We start from the raw sequence: 12,443 nt of genomic DNA, 5'->3' as shown, positions 1-12,443 counted from the left end.
TCACCGCCGTCCCCATCCACAGTGTGATGCTCCCTCACCGCCGTCTCCATCCGCAGTGTGATGCTCCCTCACCGCCGTCCCCATCCACAGTGTGATGCTTCCACAGTACTGCCCCATCCTCAGTGTGATGCTCCCTCAGTGCTGCCCATCCGCAGTGTGATGCTCCCTCACCGCCGTCCCCATCCACAGTGTGATGCTCCCTCACCGCCGTCCCCATCCGCAGTGTGATGCTCCCTCACCGCCGTCCCCATCCACAGTGTGATGCTCCCTCAGTACTACCCCATCCTCAGTGTGATGCTCCCTCAGTACTACCCCATCCACAGTGTGATGCTCCCTCACTGTCGTCCCCATCCACAGTGTGATGCTCCCTCAGTGCTGCCCCATCCACAGTGTGATGCTCCCTCAGTGCTGCCCCATCCACAGTGTGATGCTCCCTCACCGCCGTCCCCATCCACAGTGTGATGCTTCCTCAGTGCTGCCCCATCCGCAGTGTGATGCTCCCTCAGTGCTGTCCCTATCCCCAGTGTGATGCTCCCTCAGTGCTGCCCCATCCCCAGTGTGATGCTCGCTCAATGCTGCCCATCCACAGTGTGATGCTCCCTCAGTGCTGTCCCTATCCCCAGTGTGATGCTCCCTCAGTGCTGCCCCATCCACAGTGTGATGCTCCCTCACCGCCTTCCCCATCCGCAGTGTGATGCTCCCTCAGTACTGCCCCATCCACAGTGTGATGCTCGCTCAGTGCTGCCCATCCACAGTGTGATGCTCCCTCAGTGCTGCCCCATCCACAGTGTGATGCTCCCTCAGTGCTGCCCCATCCACAGTGTGATGCTCCCTCAGTACTACCCCATCCGCAGTGTGATGATCCCTCACCACTGTCCCCATCCGCAGTGTGATGATCCCTCAGTGCTGCCCCATCCGCAGTGTGATGCTCCCTCACCGCCGTCCCCATCCACAGTGTGATGCTCCCTCAGTTCTGACCCATCCGCAGTGTGATGATCCCTCAGTGCTGCCCCATCCGCAGTGTGATGCTCCCTCACCGCCGTCCCCATCCACAGTGTGATGCTCCCTCAGTTCTGCCCCATGCACAGTGTGATGCTCCCTCAGTGCTGCCCCATCCACAGTGTGATGCTCCCTCAGAGCTGCCCCATCCACCGTGTGATGCTCCCTCACCGCCGTCCCCATCTGCAGTGTGATGCTCCATCAGTGCTGCCCCATCCACAGTGTGATGCTCCCTCAGTGCTGCCCCATCCACAGTGTGATGCTCCCTCAGTACTACCCCATCCTCAGTGTGATGCTCCCTCAGTACTACCCCATCCACAGTGTGATGCTCCCTCAGTGCTGCCCCATCCACAGTGTGATGCTCCCTCAGTACTACCCCACCCACAGTGTGATGCTCCCTCACCGCCGTCCCCATCCACAGTGTGATGCTCCCTCACCGCCGTCCCCATCCACAGTGTGATGCTCCCTCAGTACTACCCCATCCTCAGTGTGATGCTCCCTCAGTGCTGTCCCCATCCACAGTGTGATGCTCCCTCAGTGCTCCCTCAGTGCTCCCCACCCACAGTGTGATGCTCGTTCACCGCCGTCCCCATCCGCAGTGTGATGCTCCCTCACCGCCGTCCCCATCCGCAGTGTGATGCTCGCTCACCGCCGTCCCCATCCACAGTGTGATGCTCCCTCAGTGCTGCCCCATCCGCAGTGTGATGATCCCTCACTGCCGTCCCCATCCACAGTGTGATGCTCCTTCACCGCCGTCCCCATCCGCAGTGTGATGCTCCCTCACCGCCGTCCCCATCCACAGTGTGATGCTCGCTCACCGCCGTCCCCATCCACAGTGTGATGCTCCCTCAGTGCTGCCCCATCCGCAGTGTGATGATCCCTCACCGCCGTCCCCATCCACAGTGTGATGCTCCCTCAGTGCTGCCCCATCCACAGTGTGATGCTCCCTCAGTGCTGCCCCATCCGCAGTGTGATGCTCCCTCAGTGCTGCCCCATCCACAGTGTGATGCTCCCTCACCGCCGTCCCCATCCACAGTGTGATGCTCCCTCACCGCCGTCCCCATCCACAGTGTGATGCTCCCTCAATGCTGCCCCATACAAAGTGTGATGCTCCCTCACCGCCGTCCCCATCCACAGTGTGATGCTCCCTCAGTGCTGCCCCATCCACAGTGTGATGCTCCCTCACCGCCGTCCCCATCCACAGTGTGATGCTCCCTCAGTGCTGCCCATCCACAGTGTGATGCTCCCTCAGTGCTGCCCATCCACAGTGTGATGCTCCCTCAGTGCTGCCCCATCCGCAGTGAGATGCTCCCTCACCGCCGTCCCCATCCACAGTGTGATGATCCCTCACCGCCGTCCCCATCCACAGTGTGATGCTCCCTCACCGCCGTCCCCATCCACAGTGTGATGCTCCCTCACTGCTGCCCCATCCACAGTGTGATGCTCCCTCACCGCCGTCCCCATCCACAGTGTGATGCTCCCTCAGTGCTGCCCATCCACAGTGTGATGCTCCCTCACAGCCGTCCCCATCCGCAGTGTGATGCTCCCTCAGTGCTGCCCCATCCGCAGTGTGATGCTCCCTCAGTGCTGCCCCATCCGCAGTGTGATGCTCCCTCACCGCCGTCCCCATCCGCGGTGTGATGCTCCCTCACCGCCGTCCCCATCCGCAGTGTGATGCTCCCTCAGTGCTGCCCCATCCACAGTGTGATGCTCCCTCACCGCCGTCCCCATCCGCAGTGTGATGCTCCCTCACCGCCGTCCCCATCTACAGTCTGATGCTCCCTCACCACCGTCCCCATCCACAGTGTGTTGCTCCCTCAGTGCTGCCCATCCACAGTGTGATGCTCCCTCTGTGCCGCCCATCCACAGTGTGATGCTCCCACACTGTCGTCCCCATCCACAGTGTGATGCTCCCTCACTGTCGTCCCCATCCACAGTGTGTTGCTCCCGCACTGTCGTCCCCATCCACAGTGTGTTGCTCCCACACTGTCGTCCCCATCCACAGTGTGATGCTCCCTCAGAACTGCCCCATCCACCGTGTGATGCTCCCTCAGTACTGCCCCATCCACAGTGTGATGCTCCCTCAGAACTGCCCCATCCACCGTGTGATGCTCCCTCACCGCCGTCCCCATCCACCGTGTGATACTCCCTCACCGCCGTCGCCATCCACCGTGTGATGCTCCCTCAGTGCCATCCCCATCTGCAGTGTGATGCTCCCTCAGTGCCATCCCCATCCGCAGTGTGATGCTCCCTCACCGCCGTCCCCATCCGCAGTGTGATGCTCCCTCACCGCCGTCCCCATCCGCAGTGTGATGCTCCCTCAGTGCTGCCCCATCCGCAGTGTGATGCTCCCTTACCGTCGTCCCCATCCACAGTGTGATGCTCCCTCACCGTCGTCCCCATCCCCAGTGTGATGCTCCCTCACCGCCGTCCCCATCCACAGTGTGATGATCCCTCAGTGCTGCCCATCCACAGTGTGATGCTCCCTCACCGCCGTCCCCATCCGCAGTGTGATGCTCCCTCACCGCCGTCCCCATCCGCAGTGTGATGCTCCCTCACCGCCGTCCCCATCCGCAGTGTGATTCTCCCTCAGTGCTGACCCATCCACAGTCTGATGCTCCCTCAGTGCCGTCCCCATCCACAGTGTGATGCTCCCTCAGTGCTGCCCATCCACAGTGTGATGCTCCCTCAGTGCTGCCCCATCCACAGTGTGATGCTCCCTCAGTACTGCCGCATCCGCAGTGTGATGCTCCCTCAGTGCTGCCCATCCACAGTGTGATGCTCCCTCACCGCTGCCCATCCACAGTGTGATGCTCCCTCACCGCCGTCCCCATCCGCAGTGTGATGCTCCCTCACCGCCGTCCCCATCCACAGTGTGATGCTCCCTCACCGCCGTCCCCATCCGCAGTGTGATGCTCCCTCACCGCCGTCCCCATCCACAGTGTGATGCTCCCTCACCGCCGTCCCCATCCGCAGTGTCATGCTCCCTCAGTACTGCCCCATCCACAGTGTGATGCTCCCTCACCGCCGTCCCCATCCACAGTGTGATGCTCCCTCACCGCCGTCCCCATCCGCAGTGTGATGCTCCCTCACCGCCGTCCCCATCCACCGTGTGATGCTCCCTCACCGCCGTCCCCATCCACAGTGTGATGCTCCCTCAGTACTACCCCATCCACAGTGTGATGCTCCCTCAGTAGTGCCCATCCACAGTGTGATGCTCCCTCAGTACTGCCCCATCCACAGTGTGATGCTCCCTCAGTACTACCCCATCCACAGTGTGATGCTTCCTCACCGCCGTCCCCATCCACAGTGTGATGCTCCCTCAGTGCTGCCCATCCACAGTGTGATGCTCCCTCAGTGCAGCCCCATCCACAGTGTGATGCTCCCTCACCGCCGTCCCCATCCACAGTGTGATGCTCCCTCAGTGCTGCCCATCCACAGTGAGATGCTCCCTCAGTGCTGCCCCATCCGCAGTGAGATGCTCCCTCACCGCCGTCCCCATCCACAGTGTGATGCTCCCTCAGTGTTGCCCCATCCACCGTGTGATGCTCCCTCAGTGCTGCCCCATCCGCAGTGTGATGCTCCCTCAGTACTGCCCCATCCGCAGTGTGATGCTCCCTCAGTGCTGCCCCATCCACAGTGTGATGCTCCCTCACCGCCGTCCCCATCCACAGTGTGATGCTCCCTCACCGCCGTCCCCATCCACAGTGTGATGCTCCCTCAATGCTGCCCCATACAAAGTGTGATGCTCCCTCACCGCCGTCCCCATCCACAGTGTGATGCTCCCTCAGTGCTGCCCCATCCACAGTGTGATGCTCCCTCACCGCCGTCCCCATCCACAGTGTGATGCTCACTCAGTGCTGCCCATCCACAGTGTGATGCTCCCTCAGTGCTGCCCCATCCGCAGTGAGATGCTCCCTCACCGCCGTCCCCATCCACAGTGTGATGATCCCTCACCGCCGTCCCCATCCACAGTGTGATGCTCCCTCACCATCGTCCCCATCCACAGTGTGATGCTCCCTCAGTGCTGCCCCATCCACAGTGTGATGCTCCCTCACCGCCGTCCCCATCCACAGTGTGATGCTCCCTCAGTGCTGCCCATCCACAGTGTGATGCTCCCTCAGAGCCGTCCCCATCCGCAGTGTGATGCTCCCTCAGTGCTGCCCCATCCGCAGTGTGATGCTCCCTCAGTGCTGCCCCATCCGCAGTGTGATGCTCCCTCACCGCCGTCCCCATCCGCGGTGTGATGCTCCCTCACCGCCGTCCCCATCCGCGGTGTGATGCTCCCTCAGTGCTGCCCCATCCACAGTGTGATGCTCCCTCACCGCCGTCCCCATCCGCAGTGTGATGCTCCCTCACCGCCGTCCCCATCTACAGTCTGATGCTCCCTCACCACCGTCCCCATCCACAGTGTGTTGCTCCCTCAGTGCTGCCCATCCACAGTGTGATGCTCCCTCTGTGCCGCCCATCCACAGTGTGATGCTCCCACACTGTCGTCCCCATCCACAGTGTGATGCTCCCTCACTGTCGTCCCCATCCACAGTGTGTTGCTCCCGCACTGTCGTCCCCATCCACAGTGTGTTGCTCCCACACTGTCGTCCCCATCCACTGTGTGATGCTCCCTCAGAACTGCCCCATCCACAGTGTGATGCTCCCTCAGAACTGCCCCATCCACCGTGTGATGCTCCCTCACCGCCGTCCCCATCCACCGTGTGATACTCCCTCACCGCCGTCCCCATCCACCGTGTGATGCTCCCTCAGTGCCATCCCCATCCGCAGTGTGATGCTCCCTCAGTGCCATCCCCATCCGCAGTGTGATTCTCCCTCAGTGCTGACCCATCCACAGTGTGATGCTCCCTCAGTGCCGTCCCCATCCACAGTGTGATGCTCCCTCAGTGCTGCCCATCCACAGTGTGATGCTCCCTCAGTGCTGCCCATCCACAGTGTGATGCTCCCTCAGTGCTGCCCCATCCACAGTGTGATGCTCCCTCAGTACTACCCCATCCGCAGTGTGATGCTCCCTCACCGCCGTCCCCATCCGCAGTGTCATGCTCCCTCAGTACTGCCCCATCCACAGTGTGATGCTCCCTCACCGCCGTCCCCATCCACAGTGTGATGCTCCCTCACCGCCGTCCCCATCCGCAGTGTGATGCTCCCTCACCGCCGTCCCCATCCACCGTGTGATGCTCCCTCACCGCCGTCCCCATCCACAGTGTGATGCTCCCTCAGTACTACCCCATCCACAGTGTGATGCTCCCTCAGTAGTGCCCATCCACAGTGTGATGCTCCCTCAGTACTGCCCCATCCACAGTGTGATGCTCCCTCAGTACTACCCCATCCACAGTGTGATGCTTCCTCACCGCCGTCCCCATCCACAGTGTGATGCTCCCTCAGTGCTGCCCATCCACAGTGTGATGCTCCCTCAGTGCAGCCCCATCCACAGTGTGATGCTCCCTCACCGCCGTCCCCATCCACAGTGTGATGCTCCCTCAGTGCTGCCCATCCACAGTGAGATGCTCCCTCAGTGCTGCCCCATCCGCAGTGAGATGCTCCCTCACCGCCGTCCCCATCCACAGTGTGATGCTCCCTCAGTGTTGCCCCATCCACCGTGTGATGCTCCCTCAGTGCTGCCCCATCCGCAGTGTGATGCTCCCTCAGTACTGCCCCATCCGCAGTGTGATGCTCCCTCAGTGCTGCCCCATCCACAGTGTGATGCTCCCTCACCGCCGTCCCCATCCACAGTGTGATGCTCCCTCACCGCCGTCCCCATCCACAGTGTGATGCTCCCTCAATGCTGCCCCATACAAAGTGTGATGCTCCCTCACCGCCGTCCCCATCCACAGTGTGATGCTCCCTCAGTGCTGCCCCATCCACAGTGTGATGCTCCCTCACCGCCGTCCCCATCCACAGTGTGATGCTCACTCAGTGCTGCCCATCCACAGTGTGATGCTCCCTCAGTGCTGCCCCATCCGCAGTGAGATGCTCCCTCACCGCCGTCCCCATCCACAGTGTGATGATCCCTCACCGCCGTCCCCATCCACAGTGTGATGCTCCCTCACCATCGTCCCCATCCACAGTGTGATGCTCCCTCAGTGCTGCCCCATCCACAGTGTGATGCTCCCTCACCGCCGTCCCCATCCACAGTGTGATGCTCCCTCAGTGCTGCCCATCCACAGTGTGATGCTCCCTCAGAGCCGTCCCCATCCGCAGTGTGATGCTCCCTCAGTGCTGCCCCATCCGCAGTGTGATGCTCCCTCAGTGCTGCCCCATCCGCAGTGTGATGCTCCCTCACCGCCGTCCCCATCCGCGGTGTGATGCTCCCTCACCGCCGTCCCCATCCGCGGTGTGATGCTCCCTCAGTGCTGCCCCATCCACAGTGTGATGCTCCCTCACCGCCGTCCCCATCCGCAGTGTGATGCTCCCTCACCGCCGTCCCCATCTACAGTCTGATGCTCCCTCACCACCGTCCCCATCCACAGTGTGTTGCTCCCTCAGTGCTGCCCATCCACAGTGTGATGCTCCCTCTGTGCCGCCCATCCACAGTGTGATGCTCCCACACTGTCGTCCCCATCCACAGTGTGATGCTCCCTCACTGTCGTCCCCATCCACAGTGTGTTGCTCCCGCACTGTCGTCCCCATCCACAGTGTGTTGCTCCCACACTGTCGTCCCCATCCACTGTGTGATGCTCCCTCAGAACTGCCCCATCCACAGTGTGATGCTCCCTCAGAACTGCCCCATCCACCGTGTGATGCTCCCTCACCGCCGTCCCCATCCACCGTGTGATACTCCCTCACCGCCGTCCCCATCCACCGTGTGATGCTCCCTCAGTGCCATCCCCATCCGCAGTGTGATGCTCCCTCAGTGCCATCCCCATCCGCAGTGTGATTCTCCCTCAGTGCTGACCCATCCACAGTGTGATGCTCCCTCAGTGCCGTCCCCATCCACAGTGTGATGCTCCCTCAGTGCTGCCCATCCACAGTGTGATGCTCCCTCAGTGCTGCCCATCCACAGTGTGATGCTCCCTCAGTGCTGCCCCATCCACAGTGTGATGCTCCCTCAGTACTGCCGCATCCGCAGTGTGATGCTCCCTCAGTGCTGCCCATCCACAGTGTGATGCTCCCTCACCGCCGTCCCCATCCGCAGTGTGATGCTCCCTCACCGCCGTCCCCATCCACAGTGTGATGCTCCCTCACCGCCGTCGCCATCCGCAGTGTGATGCTCCCTCACCGCCGTCCCCATCCGCAGTGTGATGCTCCCTCACCGCCGTCCCCATCCGCAGTGTGATGCTCCCTCAGTACTGCCCCATCCACAGTGTGATGCTCCCTCACCGCCGTCCCCATCCACAGTGTGATGCTCCCTCACCGCCGTCCCCATCCGCAGTGTGATGCTCCCTCACCGCCGTCCCCATCCACCGTGTGATGCTCCCTCACCGCCGTCCCCATCCACAGTGTGATGCTCCCTCAGTACTACCCCATCCACAGTGTGATGCTCCCTCAGTAGTGCCCATCCACAGTGTGATGCTCCCTCAGTACTGCCCCATCCACAGTGTGATGCTCCCTCAGTACTACCCCATCCACAGTGTGATGCTTCCTCACCGCCGTCCCCATCCACAGTGTGATGCTCCCTCAGTGCTGCCCATCCACAGTGTGATGCTCCCTCAGTGCAGCCCCATCCACAGTGTGATGCTCCCTCACCGCCGTCCCCATCCACAGTGTGATGCTCCCTCAGTGCTGCCCATCCACAGTGTGATGCTCCCTCAGTGCAGCCCCATCCACAGTGTGATGCTCCCTCACCGCCGTCCCCATCCACAGTGTGATGCTCCCTCAGTACTACCCCATCCACAGTGTGATGCTCCCTCAGTAGTGCCCATCCACAGTGTGATGCTCCCTCAGTGCTGCCCATCCACAGTGTGATGCTCCCTCAGTGCTGCCCCATCCGCAGTGAGATGCTCCCTCACCGCCGTCCCCATCCACAGTGTGATGCTCCCTCAGTGTTGCCCCATCCACCGTGTGATGCTCCCTCAGTGCTGCCCCATCCGCAGTGTGATGCTCCCTCAGTACTGCCCCATCCGCAGTGTGATGCTCCCTCAGTGCTGCCCATCCACAGTGTGATGCTCCCTCACCGTCGTCCCCATCCGCAGTGTGATGCTCCCTCAGTACTGCCCCATCCACAGTGTGATGCTCCCTCAGTTCTGCCCATCCACAGTGTGATGCTACCTCAGTTCTGCCCATCCACATTGTGATGCTCCCTCAATGCTGTCCCATCCACAGTGTGATGCGTCCTCAGTACTGCCCCATCCGCAGTGTGATGCTCCCTCACCGCCGTCCCCATCCACAGTGTGATGCTCCCTCAGTACTGCCCCATCCGCAGTGTGATGCTCCCTCAGTACTGCCCCATCCACAGTGTGATGCTCCCTCACCGCCGTCCCCATCCACAGTGTGATGCTCCCTCAGTACTGCCCCATCCGCAGTGTGATGCTCCCTCAGTACTGCCCCATCCACAGTGTGATGCTCCCTCACCGCCGTCCCCATCCACAGTGTGATGCTCCCTCAGTACTGCCCCATCCGCAGTGTGATGCTCCCTCAGTACTGCCCCATCGACAGTGTGATGCTCCCTCAGTGCTGCCCATCCACAGTGTGATGCTCCCTCAGTGCTGCCCCATCCGCAGTGTTATGCTTCCTCACCGCCGTCCCCATCCGCAGTGTGATGCTCCCTCACCGCCGTCCCCATCCACAGTGTGATGCTCCCTCAGTGCTGCCCCATCCACCGTGTGATGCTCCCTCAGTGCTGCCCCATCCGCAGTGTGATGCTCCCTCAGTACTGCCCCATCCGCAGTGTGATGCTCCCTCAGCACTACCCCATCCAAAGTGTGATGCTCCCTCAGTGCTGCCCATCCGCAGTGTGATGCTCCCTCACCGCCGTCCCCATCCACAGTGTGATGCTCCCTCACCTCCGTCCCCATCCACAGTGTGATGCTCCCTCACCGCCGTCTCCATCCGCAGTGTGATGCTCCCTCAGTACAGCCCCATCCACAGTGTGATGCTCGCTCAGTGCTGCCCATCCACAGTGTGATGCTCCCTCAGTGCTGTCCCTATCCCCAGTGTGATGCTCCCTCAGTGCTGCCCCATCCACAGTGTGATGCTCCCTCACCGCCTTCCCCATCCGCAGTGTGATGCTCCCTCAGTACTGCCCCATCCACAGTGTGATGCTCGCTCAGTGCTGCCCATCCACAGTGTGATGCTCCCTCAGTGCTGCCCCATCCACAGTGTGATGCTCCCTCAGTGCTGCCCCATCCACAGTGTGATGCTCCCTCAGTACTACCCCATCCGCAGTGTGATGATCCCTCAGTGCTGCCCCATCCGCAGTGTGATGCTCCCTCACCGCCGTCCCCATCCACAGTGTGATGCTCCCTCAGTTCTGACCCATCCGCAGTGTGATGATCGCTCAGTGCTGCCCCATCCGCAGTGTGATGCTCCCTCACCGCCGTCCCCATCCACAGTGTGATGCTCCCTCAGTTCTGCCCCATGCACAGTGTGATGCTCCCTCAGTGCTGCCCCATCCACAGTGTGATGCTCCCTCAGAGCTGCCCCATCCACCGTGTGATGCTCCCTCAGTACTACCCCATCCTCAGTGTGATGCTCCCTCAGTACTACCCCATCCACAGTGTGATGCTCCCTCAGTGCTGCCCCATCCACAGTGTGATGCTCCCTCAGTACTACCCCACCCACAGTGTGATGCTCCCTCACCGCCGTCCCCATCCACAGTGTGATGCTCCCTCACCGCCGTCCCCATCCACAGTGTGATGCTCCCTCAGTACTACCCCATCCTCAGTGTGATGCTCCCTCACTGCTGTCACCATCCACAGTGTGATGCTCCCTCAGTGCTCCCTCAGTGCTCCCCACCCACAGTGTGATGCTCCTTCACCGCCGTCCCCATCCACAGTGTGATGCTCCCTCACCGCCGTCCCCATCCACAGTGTGATGCTTGCTCACCGCCGTCCCCATCCACAGTGTGATGCTCCCTCAGTGCTGCGCCATCCGCAGTGTGATGATCCCTCACTGCCGTCCCCATCCACAGTGTGATGCTCCTTCACCGCCGTCCCCATCCGCAGTGTGATGCTCCCTCACCGCCGTCCCCATCCACAGTGTGATGCTCGCTCACCGCCGTCCCCATCCACAGTGTGATGCTCCCTCAGTGCTGCCCCATCCGCAGTGTGATGATCCCTCACCGCCGTCCCCATCCACAGTGTGATGCTCCCTCAGTGCTGCCCCATCCACAGTGTGATGCTCCCTCAGTGCTGCCCCATCCGCAGTGTGATGCTCCCTCAGTGCTGCCCCATCCACAGTGTGATGCTCCCTCACCGCCGTCCCCATCCACAGTGTGATGCTCCCTCAATGCTGCCCCATACAAAGTGTGATGCTCCCTCACCGCCGTCCCCATCCACAGTGTGATGCTCCCTCAGTGCTGCCCCATCCACAGTGTGATGCTCCCTCACCGCCGTCCCCATCCACAGTGTGATGCTCCCTCAGTGCTGCCCATCCACAGTGTGATGCTCCCTCAGTGCTGCCCCATCCGCAGTGAGATGCTCCCTCACCGCCGTCCCCATCCACAGTGTGATGATCCCTCACCGCCGTCCCCATCCACAGTGTGATGCTCCCTCACCGTCGTCCCCATCCACAGTGTGATGCTCCCTCAGTGCTGCCCCATCCACAGTGTGATGCTCCCTCACCGCCGACCCCATCCACAGTGTGATGCTCCCTCAGTGCTGCCCATCCACAGTGTGATGCTCCCTCACAGCCGTCCCCGTCCGCAGTGTGATGCTCCCTCAGTGCTGCCCCATCCGCAGTGTGATGCTCCCTCAGTGCTGCCCCATCCGCAGTGTGATGCTCCCTCACCGCCGTCCCCATCCGCGGTGTGATGCTCCCTCACCGCCGTCCCCATCCGCAGTGTGATGCTCCCTCAGTGCTGCCCCATCCACAGTGTGATGCTCCCTCACCGCCGTCCCCATCCGCAGTGTGATGCTCCCTCACCGCCGTCCCCATCTACAGTCTGATGCTCCCTCACCACCGTCCCCATCCACAGTGTGTTGCTCCCTCAGTGCTGCCCATCCACAGTGTGATGCTCCCTCTGTGCCGCCCATCCACAGTGTGATGCTCCCACACTGTCGTCCCCATCCACATTGTGATGCTCCCTCAGAACTGCCCCATCCACCGTGTGATGCTCCCTCAGAACTGCCCCATCCACCGTGTGATGCTCCCTCACCGCCGTCCCCATCCACAGTGTGATGCTCCCTCAGTGCTGCCCATCCACAGTGTGATGCTCCCTCACAGCCGTCCCCATCCGCAGTGTGATGCTCCCTCAGTGCTGCCCCATCCGCAGTGTGATGCTCCCCCAGTGCTGCCCCATCCGCAGTGTGATGCTCCCTCACCGCCGTCCCCATCCG

The sequence above is a fragment of the Hemitrygon akajei genome, chromosome 2, assembly GCF_048418815.1.
Source record: "Hemitrygon akajei chromosome 2, sHemAka1.3, whole genome shotgun sequence".
Lineage (NCBI taxonomy): Eukaryota > Metazoa > Chordata > Chondrichthyes > Myliobatiformes > Dasyatidae > Hemitrygon > Hemitrygon akajei.
This window is presented reverse-complemented; position numbering follows the sequence as displayed.